The sequence below is a fragment of the Pan paniscus genome, chromosome 3, assembly GCF_029289425.2.
Source record: "Pan paniscus chromosome 3, NHGRI_mPanPan1-v2.0_pri, whole genome shotgun sequence".
NCBI lineage: Eukaryota > Metazoa > Chordata > Mammalia > Primates > Hominidae > Pan > Pan paniscus.
The window spans coordinates 115,858,458-115,870,567 of NC_073252.2; the positions used below are offsets into that span (position 1 = coordinate 115,858,458).

At 39.9% G+C, this 12,110-nt stretch overlaps 1 long non-coding RNA gene across 1 annotated transcript in view; it reads right to left on the reverse strand.

Moving 5' to 3' along the window:
• Positions 1 to 921: 921 nt before the first annotated feature.
• LOC117980042 (uncharacterized) overlaps positions 922 to 12,110 on the reverse strand; it is a 72,822-nt gene continuing 61,633 nt past the window's right edge. The window contains exon 3 of the long non-coding RNA XR_004671171.2: positions 922 to 1,043. This is a non-coding gene — a long non-coding RNA (uncharacterized LOC117980042). The remainder of the gene's footprint in view (positions 1,044 to 12,110) is intronic.

Genomic DNA, 12,110 nt, shown 5'->3' on the forward strand with positions numbered 1-12,110 from the left:
TTAACCCTTCTCTTGACATTTGACTGTTTTATGCTGAGGGAAACCTGGAGATGAAGGGAATAATAATAGATGTAGGGAGAGGGAGGAGTTTGAATTTGGATTTACCCAAGCTGAACATTGACTAAACTGATTCTGAACAGATTCTAAAGAAAATAATTATATATTAGTCTGGGTTCTCCAGAGAAAGAACCAATAGTTCTTTAAACAATATATCTGTATATTTATAATAGAATATATATTTCATAAATATCTTTATCTAGATAGATATAGAGTAATGTATCACTTAATGAAGATATATTCTGAGAAATGCATCATTAGGCAATTTTGTCATTGTGCAAACATCATAGAGTGCACACACACAAACCTAGACAGTGCAGCCTACTACACCCTTTGACCATATGGTATAGCCTATTGTCCCCAGGCCACAAACCTGAGCAGCATGTTACTGTACTGGATACTGTAGTCAATTCTAACATAATGGTAAATATTTGTATATCTAAACAAAGGAAAAGTGCAATAAAATATGGTACAAAAGATTTTTTTTAAGTACACCTGTATAGGGCACCTACCATGAATGTAGCTTGCAGGACTGAAAGTCAGTGAGTGAGTGGTGAGTGAATGTAAAGGCCTAGGACATTACTTTATACTACTGTAGACTTTATAAACACTTTACACTTAGTCTATACTAAACTTATTTTTTAAATAAAGTAATTGCACTATGATGACAGGTATGATGTCACTAGGTGATAGGAATTTTTCAGATCCTTTATAATCTTACAAGACCACCATTGTATATGCAGTCCCTCATTGAGATGTCATTATGAAGCATAAGACTTCATATCTATTAGATATATATTTATTGTTTCTAGATAAATGGATAGAGATTTGTTATACAAAATTGGCTTACACAATTACAAAGGCTGAGAAGTCCTAGATTGTGTAGTCAGCAAGCTGGAGATCCAGGAAAGCTGATAGCATAGTTCCAACCTGAGTCTGAAGGCCCAAGAACCATGAGATCTGGTGAAGTAAGTTCCAGTCCAAGTCTGAAAGCAGTAAAAGATCAAAGCCTTAGCTCAAAGGCAGTCAGAGGTGAGGAAATTTTTCCTACCTGGCAGCATCAGCCTTTTTGCTCTATTCAGGCATTGACTGGATGAAGCCCACCCCAGTTTCATGGGGAGGGCAGTCTGCTTTCCTTGTCCTGCTAATTCAGATGTTGGTCTCATCCTAAAACACTCTCACAGGCACACTCAGCATGATGTCTAACCCAATATCTGGGAATCCCATGGCCCAGTTAAGTTGACATACAAAATTAACCATCACTAGATTACATTCTCTTATTCAGAAACATGTGAAATACATTTAAAAACAAATCTACAGAGAATAGTAAACAAGAACGAATGGAGCAGAAAGGAAGAATGTAACTGACATATAGCTTTTGATGTTATTAGGTCAAGACCTTCACAAGCTGGACCTTCAGTTTGAATTGGTGTGCACAATTCATGTATCAGGAATAACAATTCACAACATAACACGTAATTACATTCCTTTTTCACTGGTCTTTTTTTTAAACCATGTTATTCTTTCTCTACATTGTCATGATTTTATCTTTTAAAATAGAAAAATCTTTTGGTCATACTCATTCACAGATTTCTTAGATTTTTATTCCATTTATGAACAAAAGAAAGAAATAACTTTGCAAACCTACTATGTTCAAGTCCTCAAAACCAAATCACATATAAAAGTTAAGGATATTACTAGCAGATTATCCTAAAGGATAGAATAACATTTTGGCTTTATCTCTTTTCATTCATCCAATCAAAAACCTAAAAAAAATTAATTATACATATACGTTTTTGATAATTAAGCAAAATATATACCAACTAATTTTTCTAGAGGGTTACGGTCAGTGTGGAGATGCTTCAGTGACTGTGAATTAGAAAGCCAGTCATCAGCCTCTAACTTGTCTTCTGCTGACCAAGGGCTATGGCTTTGACACTGAGGTGATCTTGCTCATCTCTGGATTTTGAAGACCTGGGACTACATATCTGCTAAATGCTTTTTTTGAATCAAAGTGAATTAAGAGGTAGGAACTACAAGAAAAGTCTGACTTTCTCCTCCACTAATGTAATTTCCACTTTAGGGACAATAGTAACCTACTTAGTGACCATGCTTTAGAAATCACACTTCCTGGGAATTTGAAAAGACACAAATAACAAAGAACCAAGAAGAAACATGTCACTTTCAGTGAAACTGTTGCTTGAGAAAATAGAGTTACACTAACCATGAAAAGTGAGACCTCAAAAGTGGGAAATTCTCTTTACCACCCCTGTCTCCAAGGACCCACAGGGAAGCTACAGAGAAAAGTAAAATAGCTGAATGTGGTACCTATTATGTCAAGAAAATGAAGAAATCATCCAGGAAATCATCTTATAAAATCGCAAGAACTGCAGTCTAAATAGACATTTAACAGTAGAAATCAAATGGAAATGTGTTCATATGGAAAGGTGCTAGAATGGTCAAAAATCAACCAATAAGCCTTGGGGTAATAAAGAAACAAGTCACTGTGAACAGTGTTGTCATGATTGATTTAAGACTTTGGCAGCATAACACATTCTATTTAAATACATTTTTTCCATAATTCTCTCTCTCTCAGACCTGTAACTTCCAGAATAAGTATTAACTACAAGGAAAAGATAAAAATTTCGTTGAGATGGTTTGCATTTTAATATGTTAATACTTTGGATAAGAAATATGAGTTAAACATAAAAAAAGTTTACCTATTCTTTTTAGGGGCCTCAGAAGCAAAAATAAATAGGTTTCCAAAAGAACAAATAAATACATGGGTTTTGTATTTAATCACATATGTAAGATTACACAGGACACAATAATAGACAGCTGCTTGTTCAGACTGATTTTTAAATAAATGTCCTCATTTCAGTACAAGCAAAATAAAGAGAACATTGATCAATGTTTGGCATTCCAGATTTTTCTTTATTAAAACATCAGCAAGTTACTAGTTCCCTATCTGGAAACTGTGTAAATAGAAATCCTTCCAGGAGCTTTAAATTTTTTTTCTATTACCAAACCTTAGAAAATTTCTGTATAAACTCTCAAATTGTTTCTCAAAATTATTATTTTGGAAACAAGGTTCTTGTGATTTACTTAGCAATAATGACAGAGAACATTACAGATAGTAAAGTCATTGAAATTACAACAAAGTTTAGAACTGAAATGAAGATTCATTTTTTGAAAGCTAATGTGAAAGAAACTTACTACTAGACTGAAAAGCAAAGACTTCTGAAACAAAAAGCAATATTTAATGTAGCTTGTCTAAATGACCAAGTGAAAACTATATATCAGGTTGTTGCAAAAGTTATTGCGTTTTTCACATTAAAAGTAATGGCAAAAACTGCAATTACTTTTGCACCAACCTAATATATACTAAGCAAAATGAAATCTAATTATGCAGGCTCCAGGATAGATCACTCATTATTGAACAATTGACTGTCAACTACTATCCAGGGAATTTTATAGACAATAGGGGTAGATTATAGAGACATATTCAACCCAATGGCAGAGACATTATATCATGCTTAAAAAAAAAGAGAGAGAGAAGTGCTTTCTCTCTTAGCTATAAAACAGCAAAAAAGAAATTCTAACAGAGATTAGTCATCATGTTCAATGAAATTAATGCAAAAATACTCAAAGACAATCTCCACCATTACTTCATTTTTCCTTCAGCCTACAAAATGAACAACGTCTATATTTTTAGGAAACGTCATGAAATTTTGCCCAATTATCTCATTCTATGTATTTCTCATATGATTCCTTTTGTTGTCTATACCTCTTTTTAGTATCATCTACTGTTAGAAACAAACAACTAAAAAAGAAAGTTTCTTTTTTGCACAACTCTTTTGTTGATTAAATGTGGGTTAGCTAGTTTCAGTACCTCAATGGCAACTGGAGTCTGTTCCTATTTTTCACTATGTGTGCTTCAACAATCAGGGACACTATGGGCGTGTTAGAAAGTCATATGATTAACTAGCCTTGCATTCAACATACTTCAGAAGGCTCATGAAGCATGGTACTAACTAAGAGTCAGAAGTCCTTTGCCCCTGAAAATAGCAATATAATACAGGAACTGAAACAGGAAAAGTTCCCTAATCCCCATCACAAGGCGTGTGATGAGGTGTGGCTCACTTCTTTGGTGCCTCACTGCTAATACCCCTAGGGGGAGCATGCAAACAGGCAACTCATAGGGAGCGCTGACCCCACAGCAGTGTCTAGGGTTGAGTGCTCGCAGCTCCCAAAGCCCCAGCGTGCGTGTGCTATAGTGAACACTTTCAGCTTTGCTGTCTGCAGGTGGCATGTGTTAATCAGCTCTATTAGACCCTCAGCCTTATTGCAAGGACAGAGGGCTTTCTGTATCCCCGGTACTTGCCTTAGTGTACCGGAAAAATCAGATCACATGTGGACCTAGAGAATGAGTGCACGGTTTTATTGAATGGTGGAAGTGGCTCTCAGCAGATGGATGGGAGGCCAGAAGGGGAATGGAGTGGGAAGGTGGTCTTCCCCTAGGGTCGGGCCACCCAGTGGCCGGGCTATCCTCCGACCACACTTGGCCGAACTCCACATCGTGTCATTGTAGATGGCATGCCAGCGTCTGCTCATGTTTGTCGGTGTGTTCTTCTGCTGATGTGTTCCTCTCAACGTCCAGTCACTTGTGTCTGTGCCTGCTAAGGTCTCGGAGTTTTTATAGGCACAGGATGGGGGCATAGCAGGCCAGGGTCATCTCGGCAAATGCAACATTTGGGTGCAAAAACAGGAGTGCCTGTCCTCAACTAGGACTATGGGCACAGGCCCGAGGATGGAGCCCTCACCAAGAACCCTGCCCTTCTCCCAGCACTTCCCAGCCCCTCTCCCTTATCATTTCCCTCCTCTGAAGAGGTACATCTAACTGCCATTAAAATATGGATGATGATTGGTCTTAGCTGCTTCCTGCTGACAGGGGCATTGTTTTGGGTAAAATGGCAGTCAGATTCCTCCCAGAGGTTAATCTAACGGTTCCTTGCAAAGGGGAGCCATCACCTGAGGCTCTGGTTGCCTGACCATTTGGAGTTTGATGGCTTCTAGGCATGAGAGAAAAAAAAAAGTTTTATAAAGTTAAGTATGCATGGTTTAAACATGTGTACTATACAAGGAAAGAATTTAGTGCCAAAGATTACAGAGATAAGAAGTGAAATATACTAACAACAACATTGTACCCAGAGCTGTTTCTGGTGAAAAAAATTAAACCTTGTGGCTGGGCGCAGTGGCACATGTCTGTAATCTCAGCACTTTGGGAGGCCAAGGCGGGTGGATCACAAGGTCAGGAGATCGAGACCATCCTCGCTAACATGGTGAAACCCCATCTCTACTAAAAATACAAAAAATTAGCCGGGCGTCGTGGCAGGTGCCTGTAGTCCCAACTACTCGGGAGGCTGAGGCAGGAGAATGGCGTGAACCCGGGAGGCGGGGCTTGCAGTGAGCCAAGATCGGGCCACTGCACTCCAGCCTGGGCCACAGAGCGAGACTCCATCTCAAAAAAAAAAGAAAAAAGAAATTAAACTTTGTATGGAAGCGGTTAAACTTTAGAAGAAAGATAACTGTTCTTGCCACATCTGTAGCCATTAACAGGTGTACACTGAGAATTCTGGGGTTTTTGGCCTTGCACAGTGGCCATTCAAGCTTTTGCCTCTTTCTTGTGTTTCCCTTTCTCTGTTGTAAAAGACTGAGGTGGCCGCTTTCAGGAGGTCTTCTAATGTACTATCTGGTCCCAGGGCCTGTTTTTGTAGCTTCCTCCTGATGTCAGGAGCTGCCTGAGTAATAAATTTATCCTATAGGGTTAGCTTTCCCTGGACTCAATCAGGAGATAGAGAGGTGTGCATTACCAAGGCCTCTCTTAGCCTCTCCAGGAAGGCAGTGTGATTTTCATCAAATCCCTGGTCAATCATAGACAACTTAGTATAATTGAGAGCTTGGTCTTAGTCCTACGTAAGCCCTCCATTATGCACACTTGAAAGTGTCTCCTCTTCCAGTCTCCCATCTCATCATTGGGATCCCATTTAGGGTCATTCACTGGTACTGCTTCTCTTCCAGTTGGATACTGTTTTTTCCCTTCTCTGACGCTATATGTGGTGCAAAGCTTATCACCAAATCTCTCTGCTGCTTGCAGAGTGGCCTGTTTCTCAGTGTCTGTCAGGTTCTAATTCAAAAGTAACATAATGTCTCTTCAGGAGAGTTCAAATATTTGGGTGAAATTCTGGAAAGCCGCTATATATCTATCAGGGTCATCTCAAAACTTGCCAAGATCCCCCTTAATTTGCTTTTACTGGGTCCAAATTCACTGGGCATTTGTTGAAGGGGCAAGAGTGAGACTGGGGCTTGTTTAGGGTGAGGATTTTTAGGAGGGGGTGAGTGAGATGCTGAAGCTGAATAGGGAGGTCAAGGTGGACCCGGAGGAGCAGGGCTTGAGGGACCTGCTTCCTCTTCTGGGAGTGCCTCCAGAGCTCTTTAATTCCCCAGGCTTACCCCTTGCAGTCTTTCCTGAGATGGAAAGCAGGAGGGCTGGATCAACTCTACACTATCAGCAAAGGTCTGGATTGCCTTGCAAAGTATAGAAAGCCTGCACATTTGGGGCCTCGGACCATCTGTCCTCACATCTACAGAAAAGTTCTAAGTGCTGGATGATATTGAAATGAATGGTTCCTTCCTGAGGCCAAGTCTGTCCTTGCTGTAAATCATAATTTGGCCAAACCTTTGTTCAGAGAGCTATGAATCATTTTTCCTACAGATTCTGAGGGTCAAAACAGTCCCAATAGTTCAGGATACACTCCAGAAGAATAAGTTGGGGGTGGTGAAGACAGCCAGTTGCCCATTCTGAAAGACAGTAAATAGAGGTTTACTTCATTCCCTTCCTTCTTTCAGCAAAAACACAGGGTGTGATGAAGAGAGAAAGCAAAGCAGGCATCCTCCCTTCCCTTCCACCTCTTATCCCTGAGTCCTGGTGACCTTGACAGGTGCTAGCCATAGATACCCATGAGGTATCTGCCCACGAAGCAGGGAAAACCTAGAGAATGGGAATTAACCGCCATCACCTATGCCTCCATTTTTTCCTGCTGTGGACAACCTTTGAGTTCCCTGGGCCTGTTTATGCCATGGGGTTTTTCTTTCTAGGGCCACAGCCTGAAGCTTGGAATCGAGTTTGGGACTGAAAAGGTATTTCAGAGGCTGTTTGTACCTGTTTAGAGTGTGTCAAATGAGCCCTGCCAAATGTGCAGTTATCAGCCAGAAGGGGCTGTTCCTCCATCAACTTCCCTATCAGAAACAGAGTGCTGGGAGGGGTCAGTCCTCTCACACGAAAGGGAAAAAGAGAAAAACAGTATAAAGGGCAAAAGGGAAGGTCCTGGGGGAAGAATTCCTTGTTCAGTGCAAGTGAGTCGCTTTAATCCCTGTGTCCTTCCCCAGTTCAGACCCGGTTGAATTCCTCGGCCAGGATAGAAATGCTCTGTTGGCACGGGGGACGAGACGTGCCCTGTGGGGTCCTGGCCACCGCCGCGGTTTTCTAATGCCCCCCAACCCCTGTGGCTGTGCTCAGGCACCCGAGCTGGGAGGGGAGAGGGTAAGGGGAGCTGTCTTGAGCTGCGTGGGTCTGCAGCTGTTGGGGTGGAAGTGAAGATGGCACCTCTAGGAGCAATTGGTCTGATTTGCACCTTTGATGGCTGCACTCATTTTACTTAGTAACATGGCTGCAGCCTGTAGCAAAACTCCTAACATTATAAAACAAGAGATAAGAGCTATTTCAAACTATGAGAAAGAGAAAATAGACGAAGTCTGGGTGTTTTGACTAGCCCGGTCAGGGCAGTTTAAAACTCCGTGAAGGTAAATAGAGCCTGTTACTTGCAGGAAAGAGAGAGAGATGGCAGGGTTTTGGAAAAGAGACAGATCTGACAGTTGTGCATTCACACTCACTTTCCAGGATCCCAGATAAGCCCCAGTTGAAATGGGAAAAATTCCCTTATACCCCTCGCAGGTCCTGCGATGAGGGCGTGGCTCACTTTTTCAGTGCACCACTGCGCATACCACTAGGGAGAACATGCATATGGGGAGATGATGGGGAGCATGGGCTCCAACCCCGCAGCAGTGTCTAGGGTTGAGTGTCTACAGCTTCCGAAGCCCCAGTGTGCGTGTGTTACAGTGCGCTCTTTCAGTTTTGCCATCTGCTGGTGGCATGTGTTAATCAGCTCTATTAGACCCTCTGCCTTATTGCAAGGAAAGATGGCTTTCTGTATCCAGGTTCCTGCCTTAGTGTACTGGAAAAATCAGCTCACACCTGGGCTTAGAGAATGAGTGCAAGGTTTTATTAAATGGTGGAAGTAGCTCTTAGCAGATGGATGGGGAGGCCAGTAGGAAGGTGGCCTTCCCCTGGAGTCCGGCCACCCAGCTGCCAGGCTCTCCTCCCACCGCCCTCGGGCGAACTCAGCGTCATGCCGCTATAGATGGCCTGTGGTGCCTACCGGTGTCTACCAGTGTGTTCTTCTGCCGGTGTGTTCCTCTCGACGTCCAGCCACTTGTGTCTGTGCCCGCTAGAGTCTTGGGGTTTTTATAGGCACAGGATGGGGGCATGGCAGGCCAGGGTGGTCTTGGGAAATGCAACATTTGGCATGAAAACAGGAGTGCCTGTCCTCACCTAGGACTGTGGGCACAGGCCTGAGGGTGGAACCCTTGCTAGGGACCCCAGTTTTCTCCTCCCAGCACTTCCCTGCCTCCCGTATCAGAACCATGAATCTAAAAGCACTTAACATTTTTTTAAATAGAATTTTTGGACAGTTTATGGGTATTAGTATAGACTTTACCACTGTTTCACTGCGTAGTTTAGACATCTTTCCTGTGTCTCCAATTTCTCCTCAGTGAAAGGGGGAACATTATTAATGTATTATTTCCAGACATGATTATTTTACAAAACTTATTTATATAAAAGTATGTTTATGTAACAGGAATTGGAGAAAAGTATTTAGACATTTTACGGAATCACTATTAAGTTGTAGAGAACCTGAATCCCAAAGCAATGTTGAAGAATTTTAAACATATGATCCTACTTGTGTGTGCTAAAAATAACAAGAAAAGTCAATCTGCAAGCTACTTGAAAAACAAAGACAACTAAGACTCTATGAGTGGGAAAACATCAGCATAATTTATTAAATACACGTTCACCACTTTGGAAGGCCAAGCTGGGAGGATCACTTCAGCCCAGGAGTTCAATACCAGCCTGGACCCCACGGTGAAACCCAGCCCCTACAAAAAATACAAAAAAAAAAATTGCCAGGTGTGATGGCAGGTGCTTATAGTCTCAGCTACTCAGGGCAACAGAGGAGACCCTGTCTCAAAAAAAAAAAAAAAAAAAAAAAAATTAACGTCTTATTTGCCTCATGCTTAATCTTATTTGCTTCATGCTTAATCAAGAAAAATCTACAAAGCATGAAACATAGAGTCTGGAACATGGTAGATATATAATAATGCTGATCGCCAGCCTATTCACCCAGGTGAGAGGCAGGAGATACTTCTCTCTTCCGTTTTCTTTATCTCCCTCTGCTCCTGTTTTCTGTATGTTTATGTGTACATAATAAGATCCTTTCCAGACCTATCACCACACTCACTTCTGCAAAGCCTTCCCTTGATCTCCAAGCCACCTTGTACTACTTAATACCTCAAGCATTTACATGGTTTGTACCTGATTGTGTAGTTTGTACCAAGTAGTTCTTTATGTCTAGGTATCTTATCGCCAAATGAACTTGTAAGTCCTTTGAAGACAGAAACTATAGATTCATTGCTTTCTATGATACCTATATTTAACTGGTTTATGTATGCATAAAGACACACATGCATACACACACAATGCTTACTCAATATCATACTATCCGATTATTCTGCCTCTATAACTAAAGGACAGAGGTGATGGACCGAAGACAAGTTGTAGATGTGATCTCTGCTTTACTAGAGTAAATGTGGTAGTTCTGTTACATATAATACACACCAATAAACTGGGAAAGTTACTTTCTGAAGATCAAAAAAGAGGAAATGGGTTCTAGCTATAACAAAGAAGATTTTTGTCCATTTCCTGAGGATAAAGTGCAGCTGATCCTTGAACAACATAGGTTTGAACTGCATGAATCCACTTTTAGGAGGATTTTTTTTTCAACCAAAGTGGATCAAAAATGTATATACTGGATCTATGTATGTGAAACCCATATAAGGAGGGCTGACTTTATATTTACATAGGTTCCACAGGACTGACTTTGGGACTTGAATATGTGTTGGTTTTGGCATATGTGAAGGTCTTGGACCAATCCCCAAGTATATAGAGAGATGGCTATAATTATTACATGATCTGAAATGACTATATCCTATATGAGTAGTTTGATGATTTTCTCCATCGATGTGGTCAATTTGATATACCAATCAAAATTATTACAAGCTAAAAATTTTAATTCAAAAATATTATATACTTTTACCAATATCTTGAATGGAGATTTGTCAATACTTCAGTGGAGACACTCTCCTCTGTTGATTTCTGTTGGTACTAGATTCTCAAATGACTGATTTCTAAGTCAGAAAAACTGAATGGCTTTAAAAGTTCCACCACAGTTTTAAGAATCTACAAAATTTTGTTTCTAGGCACATTATTTGATGTCCATCTCAAAATCAAACAGCATAAAGAACACTAACATGAAGTAATTTTCTACATGTGCAAAAACATAAGTTAGATGAAAAAACATCTTCAAATGTGTTAAAATTTGTTTTTCAGATGCATCTTGTTTTTAAACGAAATGTCAGTATATGATTATAAAGTTCTAAATGCACTATTTTAATCAAGTATAGGAGTAAATCATGGACTTCAGGGCAAAATGTTATTTCATCCAGTGCAAGCAGAAAATAATTCCCAACAGAGAAAATAAATACTGTAAATGTGAGGTAAAAACCAAGTCTCATTGTATTCAAAGAAAATAAGGAAAATTCTTATTTCCCTTCTGCAGTCCCTCTTGACTGATGGTCCTTCACTCTTATATGTAGAAAATCACCACAAAAACCAAAAGAAATTGTAGTATGTCTTGAGATGAAGTATCATACATCCATTAAAATAATAATTATGACTATTAAAACATAAAATTATTAATAAAAAATACAAAATCATGTACAATGTTAATAAATATGTAAATTTGTAAGTGCATTTTGTATTAGTTTAGCAAAATTGTTTAATTATGACAAAATGTATATTTAAATAAAAGAACAATGAGAGTAAAAAGTTTTGTTAGAATGACATGCCTCTGGCTTTAGTTTTTACTTACATTTTTTAAGATACTTAAATATTGTCTCGTAATTAAAGTTGACATTTAAAAGTGTTAACTTTAAAATAAAGCTGTTTTCTAGAAATATGTCTTATTGAAGTCTACATTTAATAGAATTTTTTTTTCTTTTCTGAAAATTAAGTCAGTGCCATCTTTAGACTTTTGACATATCTATTCTCTAAGATTTACAAAAGATGGTAGCTTTTTAATCACACCAAAGAAGTTGGCTTTTAATTGCTAGTTCAATAGACTTCTCGGTTTTTGTTCCTAAGTTTCCCTGCAACCATTGATATTACTGAACACACTAGACTTTATTAAAGATTTATCTTCTCATCTGGGCACAGTGGCTCACGCCTGTAATCCCAACACCTTGGGCCACCGAGGCGGGCGGATCACAAGGTCAGGAGTTCGAGACCAGCTTGACCAACATGGTGAAACCTCGTCTCTACTAAAAATACAAAAATTAGCCTGGCGTGGTGGCACATGCCTGTAATCCCAGCTACTCAGGAGGCTGAGGCAGGAGAATCGCTTGAACCCAGGAGACAGAGGTTGCAGTGAGATGAGATCCAGCCTGGGCAACAGAGTGAGACTCTGTCTCCAAAAAAAAAAAAAAAAATCTATCTTCTCTTGGTGTCTTTCTCCATTGTTTCTTTACACCATTCCTTTTCTGCTTACCTACTGCCCTAAAGCTAAACCTGCTTCAAGAGTGGAAACAGATTTCAGAGA